Source organism: Mytilus edulis, chromosome 11 (genome assembly GCF_963676685.1).
Source record: "Mytilus edulis chromosome 11, xbMytEdul2.2, whole genome shotgun sequence".
Taxonomy (NCBI): Eukaryota; Metazoa; Mollusca; class Bivalvia; order Mytilida; family Mytilidae; genus Mytilus; species Mytilus edulis.
Window position 1 is genome coordinate 45,483,513 of NC_092354.1, and position 17,187 is coordinate 45,500,699.

General features: G+C 32.7%; 2 long non-coding RNA genes across 3 annotated transcripts; both read left to right on the forward strand.

The window, feature by feature from the left end:
- Positions 1–604: 604 nt before the first annotated feature.
- Positions 605–5,622, forward strand: LOC139495712 (uncharacterized). Of its 2 annotated transcripts, XR_011657439.1 has the most exons (5): positions 605–1,035; positions 1,392–1,606; positions 2,565–2,713; positions 4,104–4,221; positions 5,188–5,622. It is a non-coding gene; the product is annotated as an uncharacterized lncRNA (long non-coding RNA). The 2 variants fall into 2 exon arrangements; XR_011657438.1 differs by lacking the exons at positions 605–1,035; positions 1,392–1,606 and having other exon boundaries at positions 1,616–2,713.
- A 6,655-nt stretch (positions 5,623–12,277) lies between these two features.
- On the forward strand, positions 12,278–14,553 carry LOC139495714 (uncharacterized). Its single transcript, XR_011657440.1, has 2 exons — positions 12,278–12,854; positions 14,441–14,553. It is a non-coding gene; the product is annotated as an uncharacterized lncRNA (long non-coding RNA).
- Positions 14,554–17,187: the final 2,634 nt, after the last annotated feature.

Below are 17,187 nucleotides of genomic sequence, written 5' to 3' on the forward strand. Positions count from 1 at the left end.
TGTGTCAGCTGCCCGAACCAATGCTTCTTCATCACAATCGCTGAATTCAGAATTATTTAATTTCTCGTTAAAGTCTTTAAACAATCTTTCAAGCTGTTCGTTTCCTTTAGGATAACGTTGTTTTAAAAATTGAAGAAAACTATCGGCCATGGCTGATGTGAATAATAATGTAAACAGATTGCGGCTCTTATATATTTATAAATATCAGGTATTCCACACATTCCGTTGTAAACATTCCTCACATACCACTCACATTTTAAATGTCAACCATTTTGTTCTTGTTTGTGACCTTTTTACACCTGCATTCCTCATTTTGCTTTTAGGTTGTTTGACTTTGAGAAATGTTGAAGGTTTCATTTTTAAATATGACTGAGATTTTTCGGTTTCAATCCCATTTAAATTTTCGTTGTGTATTTTTGTCTCTTGATGTTCATCCTTATTTATTTTTTGTCCTTCTACATCGTCCTTGTTTTGTGGTTTAATGTCGCTTTTTGTGGTAACAGTTTCTTCAGTATAGTCTTCTTGGTTTTTATTGTCACGATGTTCATCATTAAGTGGTTTGTTTTCAACGTCTTTAATTAGTCTATCATACTTATATTTAGGAATAAGCACCATTTCACGCGACATATTTCATATATGATGTAAGTAAAATTGGTAAAACTCTACTGATATTCTGCAAACGAATCCGTCTCTCTTTCAGTGTTAATTTCGAAACGGTTAATCTACGAATGGCTGCTCTGTGTCTTCTTAGCGTATTTATATCGTTATCTGAGAGAGGACATACTCCTTGTATAACGTTGAAAACAATTTCTGTAATGACCTGTAGTTGGGTATTTGATAAGGTTGATATAACTTTTTTTCTTTGTTTTGATTCCATTAAATACTTGACTAAAGCTTCATACTTCTTCATTTTTCAGGAAGATAAACAATGGGGATCTGTCCTGGTAGAATATTAGTACGCAACTGATATTGTTCGTCGCTTTTGAGACTTAAATCAAGAACCAAATAACCAAAAGGTTTGCTCGTTGATTTATTGTAAGCATCCATAAAGTATTTCAATTTTCCAGGAAATATTTGTCTACCTAAAGTATTGATTTGTAAAAGGTCTCTTTTTGTTTTCATGAGTATAAAATAATGAACGGACAATGATGCCGTCCGCATTGATTTTGATTTTGGGAAGGCATTTTGAAGTAAATGAAGAATTGTTATATTATGATGATGAGAGCCAACACAAAGAATATGCACTAATTCCATACTATCAGCTGCTTCCATCATAAGATCGTCAAATACTAACAGTTTATGTCCCTGTTCACTTCCCCATTCATTTATCTGGTCCATGGTGGGGAGACCCTTGTGAAATAAGATTGATGATACACTCTGTTGCATTTCAGAATACAATGGTTGCCAAATCGAATAGCAGAAAAATATACTTGATGGTGGGGTTTGAAACATCCCATCTGCTTGTTCAAGAAGGTGTTTTGTCAACATGGTCTTACCAGATCCGGAAGGACCAACCATAAAAATTGATGTAGGTGATTCGAATTTTAATGTTGCGTGCTGTTTTTTCAAGCCTTCCATCCTGTTTGAAGGTTGAAGTAATAATAAGGTAATATGTATGGTGAATGTTTGTTTTTTTTAAATGACAAATGAGAAACAAGTACAGAGGTGAGTAATATCTTTTATTAGCACTTATTTTTACTGATACATATCTGAGATTGTTCTACAAGCATTACACATTGAGACAATTTATCATTTACAAAGTCAAATACAAATCGATCATTTAAGTCGTAGTCACTTGTAAAACGCTCTCCTATTTTTACAATCGACAGCCTTTCTTTGATACGACACCATAGAAAAAAAAACACAATATTGACCACACACAGACGTCTTGTCTCCCTGGAGACGTTTATTGTTAAATGTCACTTTGTCATATCTTCTTATGAAATGTTTGATTGAAGAAGAATAAAGATCTGACGAATTACCATATGAATCGAAACATTCTAGCTCTCGCTGTTTGTTCACATAAAAGGCAATCCAGTGTTGACCTGGTTTAGATATTGGATCCGTGTTTACAATAAATCCAGTTAGTTCACGTACATTTTTTGGTATTTGATCTGAGGCAAAAATACCAACCACTCGTTTCTTTAAATCTCCATCACAGGAAAAAATACTTTTTAACTGATTTGTATTCATTCTATTTCGATAGTGCGAGTTGCCGTTATACCAAACATCCCCTGTTGTTCTGAATATATGAAACAGGTGATTGCTTTTGAAAGAGCAGTACCAAACTGAGCTTCTAGTCTGACATTTCCTTGTTTTAATAAGGTTAAATAGTGTGCACTTTCTCCAAATTCTGGTTCTAATTCGAAACAGTACAATGCATATCCTTTAGCAAAGTCTTCTCGGGTGATTTGATTACCAGAATCTCGAGATTCTTTTTCTGTTATTTGGAATAATTTTGTATACGCCGGTATGATCGTTTGACCAGTGGTAGCGTCAAAATTGATCTGTAAAATGTTACCTGAAACGGGTATGTTATTCACGTATAATCCAATGTTTTTCAGGTTAAAATGCTCAAAGTTGAAGGGGTTTGTGATGTAACTACCTGCAGCAGCTTCGGCATCAACAAATCCAATTACAACTCGAGCTGGACATGACCCAAGAAATAAATCTGGAAAGTTAATATTCAAAGTACCACTTGGAATGTTCATAGGTATGATCTGAGATTTTGTGAAGGGGTATCTTGCATTGGTTGATTGTAATTTTTGAGCGTGAGCCACTATCACTGCTGGGTTTATCTGTAATTTACAAACTTTCAGAACGATATCTTCAATGACCACTTCAAAATTTGGATTTTCTTCTGCTGTTACGAGACAAAAATCAGGTCTTGATCTGTACAATTTTACACTGATAGGTACTTGATTAACTATAAAGCGATCAATACTACATAGGTCGTTAAGTAAGGGACCTTCCATGTCACATGTTTTTGATCCTGCAAATAGCTTAAAGCGCTCATACAAAGCCTGATTTCCAGAACCCTTTACATCATTGGCATCAACATATCCGGGTGTGTCTTTCTTCCAAAGTTGTGCACCCACTTGAGTTTTTTTAGCATCACTCCCATAAGACAACAATGTTTGTATCATTGCTTTATATGGATATTGGTTGGTGGCTGTCGAAATAAGTTTCCCCTGTAATGTAACGTCTACTTGTGCAAACATTGCATGTAAAAACAAATTCACTGGTCCAACATATTCCGTCTCTGTTAAAGAAGATCCATCTGCTTTCTTTATTTTAGCTTTTACATACAATTTTGTTCTCTTCAAATCAACATATTCTAACCCATTTTGTCCAGAAACGTTAAATTCTAAGGGTGTGTTTCCACTCAATTGTGAATTAGTTCGAACGTCTTGATAATACATACGTTCCACGGCCGTCTGATAAGGAGGGATAGAGAAAATGTCAACTCCGCTTGGTTGTGCCTCCTGCATTTCGTCGGTGGTAAACGAGGCCATTATTTTTTATTCAAAATATCTTTATATATGACTTTAGATTTTTGCGGAAGTCCTGACTTCGTTTGTTTTGCTGATCTGGGATTTTTTCTCGGTTTGTCCTTTTCCTTACTCAACTTCGTCTTACTTTGTCGAGGTTTTTTTATAGAATGAATATTTTTTTTCGATCCTTTTCTTTTCAAACCGTGTGTGTCTCCGACTTCTTCTTTGGCTTGTTCGAGAAATTGTTCGCTTGTTGACACTAATTTGACCTTGACATCTTTCGATAAATCAGTCTTGTTTGTGGACATTGTACCCACAGGAATCATAAATGATTTCGAAGTTCCAGTTAATGATCCACCAACTTGGTTATTGTAAGCTTGTTTTTTCAGATGTGCAGATGGGTTATATTTTTGTATCCCAATGGTATCATAAAATTGTATCCATTTTTTAGGATTAGGGATATACATTCTACTTAAATCCATGTTCACGAAAATGGAAATGACTTAAAATGAAGTGTGACTGTAGAAGGTCTGTCTATAAATGAAGATAAATCGTCATTGTCGTTTGTTATGATAATTTCTATGTTGTAGATCTCTTTTACTTTTACAGGCATGTAATGGGCCGTATCCATAATGATAGTCCAATCTCCAATAGCAGTAGGTGACAGTCGTCTCAGAACTCCTTTTTTTTTCCCCATCAACGATTGATTCCTCACATACATTTGAATGTAAGTATAACGAATCTTGTATTGATGATGTTGATGTAATATCAGCTTCTACGAGTCCAACCCTCCACGTTCCGTCAAGTACTAAAGGTGAACTTAAATGTGATCTAAACCTGTAAGGTTTGTTATTTGGAAAATAGTTCATGGACTTATCGCTACTTAAAATTACATACATGCTCATCTTTAGCTATCAGCCTTATCTGTGATGTCTTGTTCAGCTACCCATTGGTTATATTCCTTTGGCCACCCTTCAAATTTTACAAGCCATTCGGTGATACCGTTTCTCTTGCGTTTGCGTATTTTTTTTTCTATATACCATAAACTATCTTCATTTTTATGAACCTTCTGCATCTCATTTTCATAAAAGTTACCTCGAATGAAACCGGCCTCGCCGGCCGCGTCTAAAAATGATTTCAAACGATACATGGGAATTCCTTGCATGCGAAAGCGTTTACGTACTTTAAAAATTTCTCGAGTAAAGTGCTCATCGTATGACCTTTCAAATGTTGAATTCTTACTTGCAATTCTAACTAAATCATTTATTTTGAAGTGATAGGGGTTGACTCCCTTATTTGACGTCTTCGGTTTCAAATACATGTGTGCCCAAATATCCGCTTCGTTATTAGTGTTTACATCTTTCGGAGCAATATTATTCAAAGTTCGATGTGGTGTTGCATTATAGCTTGACGTTAAATCTTGTAATACATCAATATATCGATAAGTTCTGTTCTCTGTGAAATATCTATACATCTTTGTTTTTATAGTTTTGATGACACGTTCGCATACATTTGCCTTTGTATTTGAATTTTGTGTTGTGAAATGATATATGCCTTCGTTTTGTAAATATGACTTTGAAATGTTAGAGGTGAACTCCGTCCCATTATCCGTTTTTAATTTATTACACTTTCTTCCATTCTGGAATATTACTTGAAATCCTCTAACCACTTCTTTTGCTGTTTTATTTTTCAGAGGTTGGATCCAGAGGTACTTACTGAAGATATCTATAACAAACAATAGCTGAGAAAACTGATCGTTAGAGTCTTTTAAATTAGACATGTTAGCTAAATCAGCGACGAATTGGTCGTCAATACCAGATACTACCACTCGTGCTTTACGAAAAGACTTTCGAGCTGGTTTTTGTAGACTGTAACTGTCTTGATCCTGTAGCCATTTTCGAACACGATGTATACCTAGTTTTATTCCTTTGGATTTCAATATTCTGTACAACTTATCAGGACCGACATATGCACCACCTTGGGAAAACTGATAATATAATTTTTCGAGGACCTTGTATGGATCGTCCATTATCTGAAGAGACAACTGAAACACTTTACTAAAAGTGAAAAGAATAACACGAAACCAGTTATATATATTGAATTTTATTATATGATGAAACAAAAATTACACTATGTTGTTTATTGAGCAGTCCATAAAACAAACAAAATTGTCACATCAATTTGAACGTCACTTTACTAGTCATAAAAACGTTCCTCCAACGCTCTCATTCTTTCTGCCGTGACTTGTATTGCTTCCCGTGAAGGTGCTTCTTTTTCAAGAAATGAAAACAACCTGGTCTTCAATAATTCTGGTATATTTAAACGTTCAATTTCCTCCTTCCACTGAGCTGTAATGGTTTCTGTTTTCATTGAATTAAAGGCTTCATCAAAGTATAGATTTAAATGTTCTTCGTCTGTAAGTATGGTGTCTTTGACTAGGGTGATCTACTTCACATCCATAGCAGTGATTTTTTGCTAATTTCCTAGTATGTTTTATAATATTCTCAGCAAATTTAAACATATATAATGTATATGAGTGCCAGACTAGACGATTCTTTTCTTGTTGGTCCATCTTGGGTTTTTTTCCTTATGAACTACATTAGCTTCGAATTTCATGGAATATATATTTGATGGTTGAATAGTTAACATTATTCACATACTCGGTATGTTTCTATAAATCATTCACATATTTTAAATTCATGGAACATATAGTTTTCTAGCTGAAAAAATGCATGCGTGAAGAATTTGTTTAATTTCTCTTTTTGGCATTTTTCAATATTGTCGGTAGAATTCGTTTAATGTAGCGTAGTTGATCAATGTTCAGTTGAACCGCATTATTTGTTGGCTTCCCTCTGATAAATTCTCTAATATCTACCTCATCATATCGTTCGCAAATACTAAGAATATAATTGTGAGGAAGATTGATCTGTTTTACAAATTTACAAATATTTGGTCCACAAGTCTTTATTTGTATGCAGTCAGATGAATTATGACTTGGAAGGTGAACAGATGAATAAATATTAGTTGTAAGGACGAGTGTTGCTAACATCATACATAATAATATCACAACTCCTGACCATTTTAATGTAGGTATATGAACATTGTAGTTTTCATACAGAGATTCCAGACTAGCGGCTATACTCGATCGGTTCATTGAATGTCTTTCTGTGTCAAAAATAAAGCTGTCTGTCTGATCATTAGAATTCTTTCTGGACATCTTAACCCAACCAGATCCTGAACGAAACTAAAGGAAAAAGGCAGGTTATAAAGGTTATATCATTATCCTTGAACCCTGATTTAATGTATAATAAACGAACTGAGAATATCATATTTCCATTTTTCTACAAATCTTTCCTTTCGATAATAACTGTTTTTCAGTTTCAAAAGCAAAACACGATTAATGTATCTGCTAAAGAAAAAAATATATAGATCTGTAAGGCGATCTGTAAATGTTAAAAAGTCATGAATCTGCTTTTCATTCATTTTTTCTTTCTTTTAATAATAGTTTTTGTTTTATTAAAAGAGGTATACCAATGATATAATCAACAATACACCAGTACACACATTCCACACATTCCTATGGTTAAGGTTACAACATTCTTGATGACATCATTCTGACAATTGCTGGAATGTCACTTATTTGAACTTTGATTGACCTCTTACTGTTTTACAACGTGTACCACAATTGCTGGAATGTCTGGAATGTGTTCCAGAACGTGTAGTAGTATACTACTACACACCACTATCATTTCTTGAATATAAATTAAACCCCGGGAGAGATTTGCTTTTAGATTGGAAAGTTTGGTTGCACGTTACTATCAACTTGAATATATGCCAAACCTTTGAATATATTTTCAATGATGTTGTGAATTTTGTTGTCACATTACTTACAGTTCTTGAAGCGTTGTCAAGTCTTGGAATATATTTTCATTTAGGTTTCAAAATTGGTTGTCACACTACTAGCATTTCTTTAATATATATCAAACCTCGGAAGAGATTTGCTTTTAGGTTGGAAAGTTAGGTTTCACGTTACTATGAACTTGAGTATATGTCAAACGTTTGATTAGATTTTCATTTATGTTGAAAAGTTGGTTGTTGAGTTACTTACAATTCTTGAAGCGTTGCCAAACCTTCGAATAGATTTGCATTTAGGTTGATAAATTGGTTGTCACACTACTTAAATTGAGAATAAAAATGGGGAATGTGTCAAAGAGACAACAACCCGACCAAATAAAAAACAACAGCAGAGGGTCACCAACAGGTCTTCAATGCAGCGAGAAATCCCCGCACCCGGAGGCGTCCCTCAGCCGGCCCCCAAACAAATATACACTAGTCCAGTGACAATGAACGCCATACTAATTTCCAAATTGTACACAAGAAACCAAAATTAAAATAATACAAGACTAACAAAGGCCAGAGGCTCCTGACTTTGGACAGGCGCAAAAATGCGGCGGGGTTAAACATGTTTGTGAGATCTCAACCCTCCGCCTATACCTTTAACCAATGTAGAAAAGTAAACGCATTACAATACGCACATTAAAATTCAGTTCAAGAAAAATCCGAGTCTGATGTCAGAAGATGTAACCAAAGAAACTAAACAAAATGACAATAATACATAAATAACAACAGACTACTAGCAGTTAACTGACATGCCAGCTCCAGACTTCAATTAAACTGACTGAAAGATTATGATTTCATCATATGAACATGAGGCATAATCCTTCCCGTTAGGGTTTTAGTATCATACCATCATAACATATATTATATATATGTATATAACATTCTTGAAGATAAGTAAACCTCGGAAGAGATTTGCATTTGTGTTGGAAAGTTGGTTTTCGCATTACTCACAACGTTGAGTATATGTTAAATCTTTGAAGAGATTTGCGTATATGTTGCAAAGTCGATTGTTGAGTTACTTGCAATTCTTAAAGCGTTGCCAAACCGTTGAAGACATTTGCGTTTAGGATGGAAATATGGAGAAGATTTTACAATCGTACAAGGAGTTTGTGCTTTCTATACTCTAAAAAAATAAAAAAATATTTACACAAACCATAAATTGTTACAACAGCTGGTTAACAAATATTAATTTATATCTCAGATCCCATTTTACTGTATAGGGATGGATCTTATCACATACATTTTATTTTATATTTGCAGATTAATGTCGTTATTCATCGTCATTGTGAAGTAAATCAACCAGGACCAAGTAAAGGAAACAAAACTGTCAGTCTGTTTTACATCAGAAAGAATTTAATATGTGATATATGTTGCTACTTCTTGAAACTAAAAATTCTTATATTAACTTTTTTGGACCAAGTACAGAAACTAGAATGGTATGGATTTGTGTATTCACTCATAATATCACATACTGTTGTTTAATAAGTACTGTTTTGATAATTTGTTTTTATCAAAGATCTGATTGATTGATTGATTGTTGGTTGCTTAACGTCAAGTGGCCAATATTTCATGCATGTTCAGGACAAGAACAAGTTATACAATCATTATCAAGAATACTGTTTCATGTTTCTAGTAAAGCTACATTGAAAAAAATCCAATTTTTATCATTTAGTTCATATTCCTTCGTTCAAAACCAGTCAGAGAGGTCTTCTTATCCAAAAAATAAAAATAAACATTGTATTACCAGAATGTATGTATATAACTTGTTCTATTTTTAAACTTGATTTGAATATGTATTTCAGTATGAAACGCATAAATAATTGTATTTGTATGTTAGTCCGTTTATTTTACATTTATTTCAAACCATTTGGGAACCACTTCTGATTCAGTTCTACAAAGTTGGAACGTGAGCTTTCCGTGACACCGCTAAGGTAGATCGACAGGATACACAAGATTCACTGGACCTCCCACGAAATCCTTTATTTTACATTTATTTCAAACCATTTGGGAACCACTTCTGATTCAGTTCTACAAAGTTGGAACGTGAGCTTTCCGTGACACCGCTAAGGTAGATCGACAGGATACACAAGATTCACTGGACCTCCCACGAAATCCTTCAACTGTTAGTTTGTATTGGGTAGAAGCATTTCCAACAGAGAATGTGGAATAATTTACATATCCTTTGCTTCCTTAGAAATTAGAAACGTCTATCCTTAGATTATGTCGGCTTTCCGTAGGCTGTGAGAACTTAAGTATTTTACATATCGGTTTTTCTTAAGCGGTACTTACAATTCTCTTAGCTCTGTTAATCCTTGAAATATATTTGCATTTAGGTTTTAAAGTTGGTTGTCACACTACTAACACTTCTTGAAGATATGTCAAACCTCGGAATACATTTGCATTTAGGTTGTGAAGTTTGTCTTCACGTTACTTACAGTTCTTGAAGCGTTGTCAAGCCTTGGAATATATTTGCATTTAGGTTGTGTAGTTTGTTGTCACGTTTCTTAGTTCTTGAAGCGTTGTCAAGCCTTGGAATATATTTGCATTTAGGTTGTGAAGTTTGTTGTCAAGCCTTCGAATATATTTGCATTTAGGTTGTGAAGTTTGTTGTCACGTTACTTAGTTCTTAAAGCGTTGTCAAGCTTTGGAATATATTTGCATTTGGGTTTCAAAATTGGTTGTCACACCACTATCATTTCTTGAATATATATTAAACCTCGGAAGAAATTTGCATTTATGTTGGAAAGTTGGTTTTCACATTACTTACAACGTGAGTGAATGTTGAATCTTTGAATATATTTCCATATATATATTGCAAAGGTGGTTGTTGAGTTACTTACAATTCTTAAAGCGCTATCAAACCGTTGAAGACATTTGCGTTTATGTTGGTAAGTTGGTTGTTTTGTTACTTACATTAATTTTGTTGAAGCGTTGTCAAGCCTTTGAAAATATTTGCATCTAGGTTGAAAAATTGGTTTTCATGTTATTTGCATTTAGGTTGGATAGTATGTATTCACGTTACTTACAAGTTTGAAGATGCAGTTAAACTTGAAATTGCCCAAACGAAGTTCCTTTAGCCTAATGTTCTTGTTTGAGAAGCAAAATGTGTTCTTTAACGTATAGCAATGAAGAACAACACAAGTGTTAGGGTGAGGGTTGGTTTGTAAAGGTAACCACATACCCTCTTTTGTGACAGCAAATCGTAAAATAATGAATATCAATTACAAAATTATATTTGATTAACAACAAAATGTTCACATATGGTATTTTCTCTAATTGTTCATATATATTTACAACAAAATTTTCCACATATGTTTTTTCTTTAAATGTCGGTATATAATTCGCATTCCAAATCCGATTCCGAGTCCGTTATTTCAATAACCTTCGAATTTTTGTGGTATGGTATTTTCTCTAAATGTTTATATATTTTACAACAAAATTGTTCACATAAGTTTTTTCTTTAAGTCTATACATGTATATAATTCTCATTCGAAATCCGATTCGGAGGAGTCCGTTATTTCAATAACCTTCGGTCTTTTGTGGTGAAGGTTTGCTTCTGAAATAAATAATAAAAAAAAGAAGAAATATTTTAGAAATTTTAAAACTTAAGAAGTTATCTCCATACATATGTAGGACATTTAAATTTATACTTGCTATTCTTACTTTTAAATCAATCAAATAGTAAATAAAAATAAAATCATGTTTGAAATTGGGTTTAAAAAAGAGATGAATAGTATATTTTGAATCGGGTCACAATCATGGATGATATTGAAAACAATCTAAACGATCTTGAAAGATCAGTGAATAGTAGAACTCTTCTTTTAGTGAAAATTATAGGTATATCTCTGATCCTATATTTCACTGGAGTTTCTATTGCGGCGGTTATAGAAATGGTTGGTGATCGTTCAAATTCAACATCAATATTTATATATATATATATCAATAATTTCAGCTTCAACGACCTAAACTGACCTTAGTTCCATGCACAGAAAAGTTAAAGTTTGCGATTGTGGGAGATGTATTTGTAAGAGTGTGTGCCAACAAAAATACGATAGTTGACATTAGACAGTACAGAAACCAAACACCATCATCAACGGGGATATTTTATCTACAACTCAGTATGATATGTTTAACAATAAAAGTACTATAAAAAGTTTCCAACCTAATGGTATTATCACAAGTATTGCATCAGTGTTTTTTTTTTTTATCAACTCAAATAATGGATAACAAACATTATTTAATAAAACTATATTTGTATTATTTAGATTTGAATAAAATCTTTCTAGAGACTTGTTTTTTGTAGGGAGGTCAGAATAACTATCATATCATCTGAGTACTAAATAAACTACTAATTAATACCATTTAACATCAGTATATAACATATTTACATTCAACAATGTACTAATTAGAACATTATAGTTTACATGAAAAGGAATGTTTAAGACTAAAATTTTAATCCTATATAAAAAAATATATTAAACGTATTTATCTAATTTAAACATTATTTAAAAAAATAATATAAAGGTTAAATATAGATTATTTTGTTTAAAACAGGTGGGTAATTTATAACCTCTTACATATGGGTTACTTAATAAGTAATAGTATAGCTCTTAATTAACATTTTGGAAGTAGGTAAAAAGGGGGGGGGGGGGTAATAATTACCTCCTAATATATGAGTAAGTTCAATAAAATTGAGAATGGAAATGGGGAATGTGCCAAAGAGACAACAACCCGACCATAGAAAAAAACAATAGCAGAAGGTCACCAACAGGTCTTCAATGTAGCGAGAAATTCCCGCACCCGGAGGCGTAGATAAGTTTCTAACTGTACAGTAAATAATCAATAGACTTCTTTAACAAGATAATTAATATATTATCATACCATGTCACACTTTATATTACCTGTGTTTGTATATGACATTATTAAGGTAAACAGTATTTACTTGAAGAGATAATTAAATGTGTAATAGATATGACAAATCAACTTCTGGATGTTGTGGAGTTGCCTTTAACATGTGTAATATAAAATTCAAGAAGTTTCAAAAGGATAATAAAAATGACACTAATAAAGCTGCCTGTCTCATATGCCTCTTCTAAGTAATAAATGATAAAATCTTTTTACTAGTTTTTAAAATATATATAGCAAAAATTTCATTTTATGACAAAACATAATAAAGTAAACATGGAAAATCACTATGAAATTAATGAATACTTAATTCTAGATCCTGAATATCAGGATATGCTAAATTAAGTCTATTGGTCTGATGATGATGAGGATGTGGATGTATATGCATATCAGGATATGCTTTATCAAATATACCACTTAGATGATGAGGATTTAGATGCAGTATTATATATGATGATGAATATGGAAGAAGATGATGATGAGGGATTTTATGAAATGCTTGAAAGTGAAGATTGAGGAGGAGGAGGGAGGTGATCAGGAACATGTATAATAAAGGTATAGTGAAATAATAATTTTAATAATACATAAGGCGGTCTGGCTGGTTTCTAGCTCTAAGTGGTAGATTTCGAACTCTTGGTTGATGTTGTCTTCTTCTTCTTCTTTGTCTTTGGATAATGTTGATGGGATGATGTCGGAGCGGCTGATTTGGGAATATGAGTTCATAAAATCTTTGAATATTATTCGCAAGTTGCGGTCTGAATGCATATAATCCACAGAGAATAATTTCTGCAAAATAATTTTTTTTTTTTTTTTCACGTTGTCTATCTTTTCTAAATTGGACAGTTCTATGCTGGAATTAGACGAATTAATAAAGTTTGATATTTCAACTTGCTCTAGTGGAGAATATGTTCTAGTTGATTTTTTTTGTAAATATTTCCTTACAAAGTGTATGGCGAAAAGAGTTCCAACGAATATAGCTAGGGAAGCTGCAATGCAAAAAAAAAAATGACAATTTTAAAATCTGTCTTTTCTTTAAAATTTTTACCATACAATTTTCATATTTCAAGCATTTAATTTCAACATACAAAAAAAAATGTAACTGAGAAGTCTAGGTTTTCTAATGGTAAACTTAAGGTAGTTCACCTTGCATAGTTAAAAATAAATAAATTCAACCTTTAGCTGAAAGTGGTAAGGTTTACCAGTTGTCTGTCCAAATTGGTTGAAGTATTGTTGTACATGGTGTTAACTTCCATTCATGCTATCAATTCATTAAAATACAACTGAGTTTACTCTTAATAAAATTATTGTATTCTCTTTTTTTTCTCTCTCTCTCTCTCTCTCTCTCTCTTTTTGATTGCTAATTTATATAATCAACCACTAAGATATACAATTGTCTACTAAAATGATAGAGTTTGTGGTTAAATTGTTCACCAAAAGTTTAATCCTACTTAGGCAATATAATAGTGTTTGATCCAGAAATATTTATAAGAATTCCAAATCTCCCGCATATATATGTTACTAATGTAAGACCATACTTAAAACTGCAACTATTATAAACATGAAATGGTCATTTTATAACAGGAATAGATATGGGATCATAAGCAGTCTTTTAAGATAGCCCTGATTGTGTATGACACAGACTTGTATACTGGTAGTATTTTCCGTTTTTATCATTCTTTATACCACTTTTTTCAATGGAATGTCAATTATCATAGTTGGAAACAGTGGATTTTATAAGTTGGAGCTACTCACTATTTGCCATTACATATGGCAATGGTGGCCACTTCAATTACAGTATTAAAATTTAAGGATACCTGTATGACGGACTCCGAGAATATCATAATGTAGAAAGTGGGCTAAAAAAACCAACTGAGACAACAGCCAATGCCAGGATATAGACAGAGCCATGCACTTTACATTTTACATTTCATTTCATACATGTATTAAACATATTAAAAATATTTATGTTCTTTTAAAACTCACCACAAACAATAAAAAGAACACTTTGTAAGGATAAAGTTGATGTTGGTATGCTGGTAGTTGGTCTTTCTGTCTGTAATTTAAAAAAAAATAATTTTACCATTTTGTTTCAATAACATTTTATATATATTTGTTTTAAAAAGAAATTATTTTATTTGTAGGATATACTCATACCTGATGGGGTGAAAATGCAGGTTCTGATGTGGCAGAAGTGGTACTGGAGGCTGTGGATTTAATGGATGACTGAAAAAGAAGGAATAAAAAACTAAAAGAACTTTTCTTTTAAATTGTGATGCAATGTAAATTGAGTGAGATATGACTGATAAAATCAAACAAATAGTTGTGGTTTAATTTTACATTTGAAATACTTTGATTAAATATCTATAAAAAAATGAAGTATGTTAACTTAATGTTGTTTTGATTGTATTGTTGGTGGTAACTTGTTTCATTATAACCTTTGAGATAACCCTTTGCAGTTCTTGGTTTTTATTCTTTGACCAGTGATTAATTGATCAATTGGTTATCATGGAAATTAAAGGGGAGCGTTTCAAAACATAAATTGATTACAAATAAACTCCAAAACATGCACTCAAATAAAGTCCAATCTACAACTTACTTGACAAGGGATGCCTGCTTTTGATATAATAACTTTTGGGTTGTCGCAAGACATATCCTCACATCGTGCAGATCCTGATTCTATAGTAATTCGGCGTAAGTGTTCAGCATTCTCGATAAAAAGTGTTGATGGATAGAAAAACCATTCGAAACGTATCTCTCGGTCGTTATTCAGTTCTTGAAGGGAGATGTACTGCCCTTCACCACTGTAAAAGCACCTCATTACACCATCCTGACTCTCACAAATATTTGTGATGGAAATATGATAGTAAAAAAAAAAACACAAACAAAAGAGTTGGTTTTTTTTTCTTTTTTTATTGTTAACTTGTTCTCATCCTGAATATGTATGAAATATTTACTACTGGACGTTAAGCAACCAACAATCAATCTATCAATCTCCCTTCCTCCCTTTTTTTGGAGTCGTTTTTACTCAGTTTTTACTCATTTTGGATCAGTTTGTACATTATATAACTTGGATGATTTGTTTATTTTTAGTCTATGTTAACAAACTTTGTTTACTTAAGAGTTGATAAGAGCCACTATGTAAATAGACTTAGGCCTACAGTAAATAGTCCTTGTTTGTATAGACCCCTTTTATGGTCCATATGTAAACATGATCCAGAAAATGTTTTCGAACCACACAAAACACACTACTTCTACTACTTTACTATTTACTACATGACAATGGCAGGAGGGACTACAATGTTTTGATGACTTGTACAAATGTAAACCCAATAAACTAGGATGAGACGACAGTCGACAAAACACAACCAAGTGAGTTAAAAATCCTAGAAGATGAGTCCGTAGAAAAACAAAACAAATAGAATGAATGGTACATTCATTGTAATAGGGTCTGAAAAGCAGCAAGAGATGAGAGCTTAAGTGAGACTAGCAGTTCAAAGCCAGAGGTGACAGTAGCTTTATTATTAGCGGAACAAAAATAGATTTAAAGAAATTATAGTTGAAAATATTTCTGTCGGTTTTTTCCATTTTTTTCACGTGATATATTTAGTTTTAAATATTCAGATTTTAATATTTTTGTCAAAGGGTCAAAGTAAACGGGCCAAATTAATTTTAGTTAAAGTGTTAGGTACCACCTTAAACCATGTAAACAGGTCCGTTCGAGGTATGAAAACTAATTGTAAACAAATATCACATTTATATACGATTCACTATTTTGAATAAAAAGAGGTTGTTAGTTCTATAAATTGAGGGCAAACAAAATTTTGAAGTCATTGTTTTCCAATATAACTGCTGTCATTTTTACAATACATCCTTGCCTAAAAAAATATAACAGGACTACTGCAGTGTGCGGATAAATGTATATAGATTTACATGATGAAGAGCAAATATGGTCAGTTTAAGTTTAATTTAAAAACATATTTATTTATAATAGTGGATTGGGCAAGTTATTAAATTTGGTTAATGAGGTCAGATAATTTGGTTATGTGAAACGAGCCATCCTGACTCCCGAATGACAAATGTAAAACAATTCAGCGCTTGTACATGAAATCAAGAGCGTGTTGTTTACAATTATTTTGTACTAACAATGGCAACGTTATTTTCCATGTACCCTGTTCGACGTGGCTTATCAGGTATGGGATGATACAGTTTTGTACTTAGAATTATTCCTTTGATGAAACTCGCGAGACTTATTTCAAATTCAGTCAGAGGATTTAACAAGGGTGTCTTTGATTGTCGAACGTCTTTGGACGAAAGGGAAATATGCTAAAATACAATCTCCATTTACAGTCATTAATAACATAGACGACAAAGTTATTTTTGGTTACCTGTATGTGACGTAGCCTAGTTAGTTACCTGGCACCCACCGTTTGTTGACAGGTTGACAAGTTAGCTTAACGAAGTAGGGTCTTATAACAGCGTGAAACAAACTGATTTCAGTCATGTAGGGGCTCTTCATTTATCTTGTCAGTACATTGCTAACGATTATAATTGAAGACACATGCAGTTCTAGCAGTTGTATCCTATTTAAGTGGTTGTAACGATCACCCTTCGGAGAGCCTCTCGAAGTAAATATGACCTGTATCACGAGATTGATCGGACAAGGCGAATTGAATTTCTTTCAATATTATTTATAGACGACGTTAATTTAATGTAGGTTCTATGAGAAATTAGAATTCTGTTTTTATCTACCTGAAAGAGTAGTCAAGAATAATAATTAAAGAAGAACTTTAAACGACAAAATTGTTTTCATATACCTGTATGTATTAACGATTGTTTCTGAATTACAGATAAATTTACATTATAATCCTGAAAAACTTCTTCCGCGAAG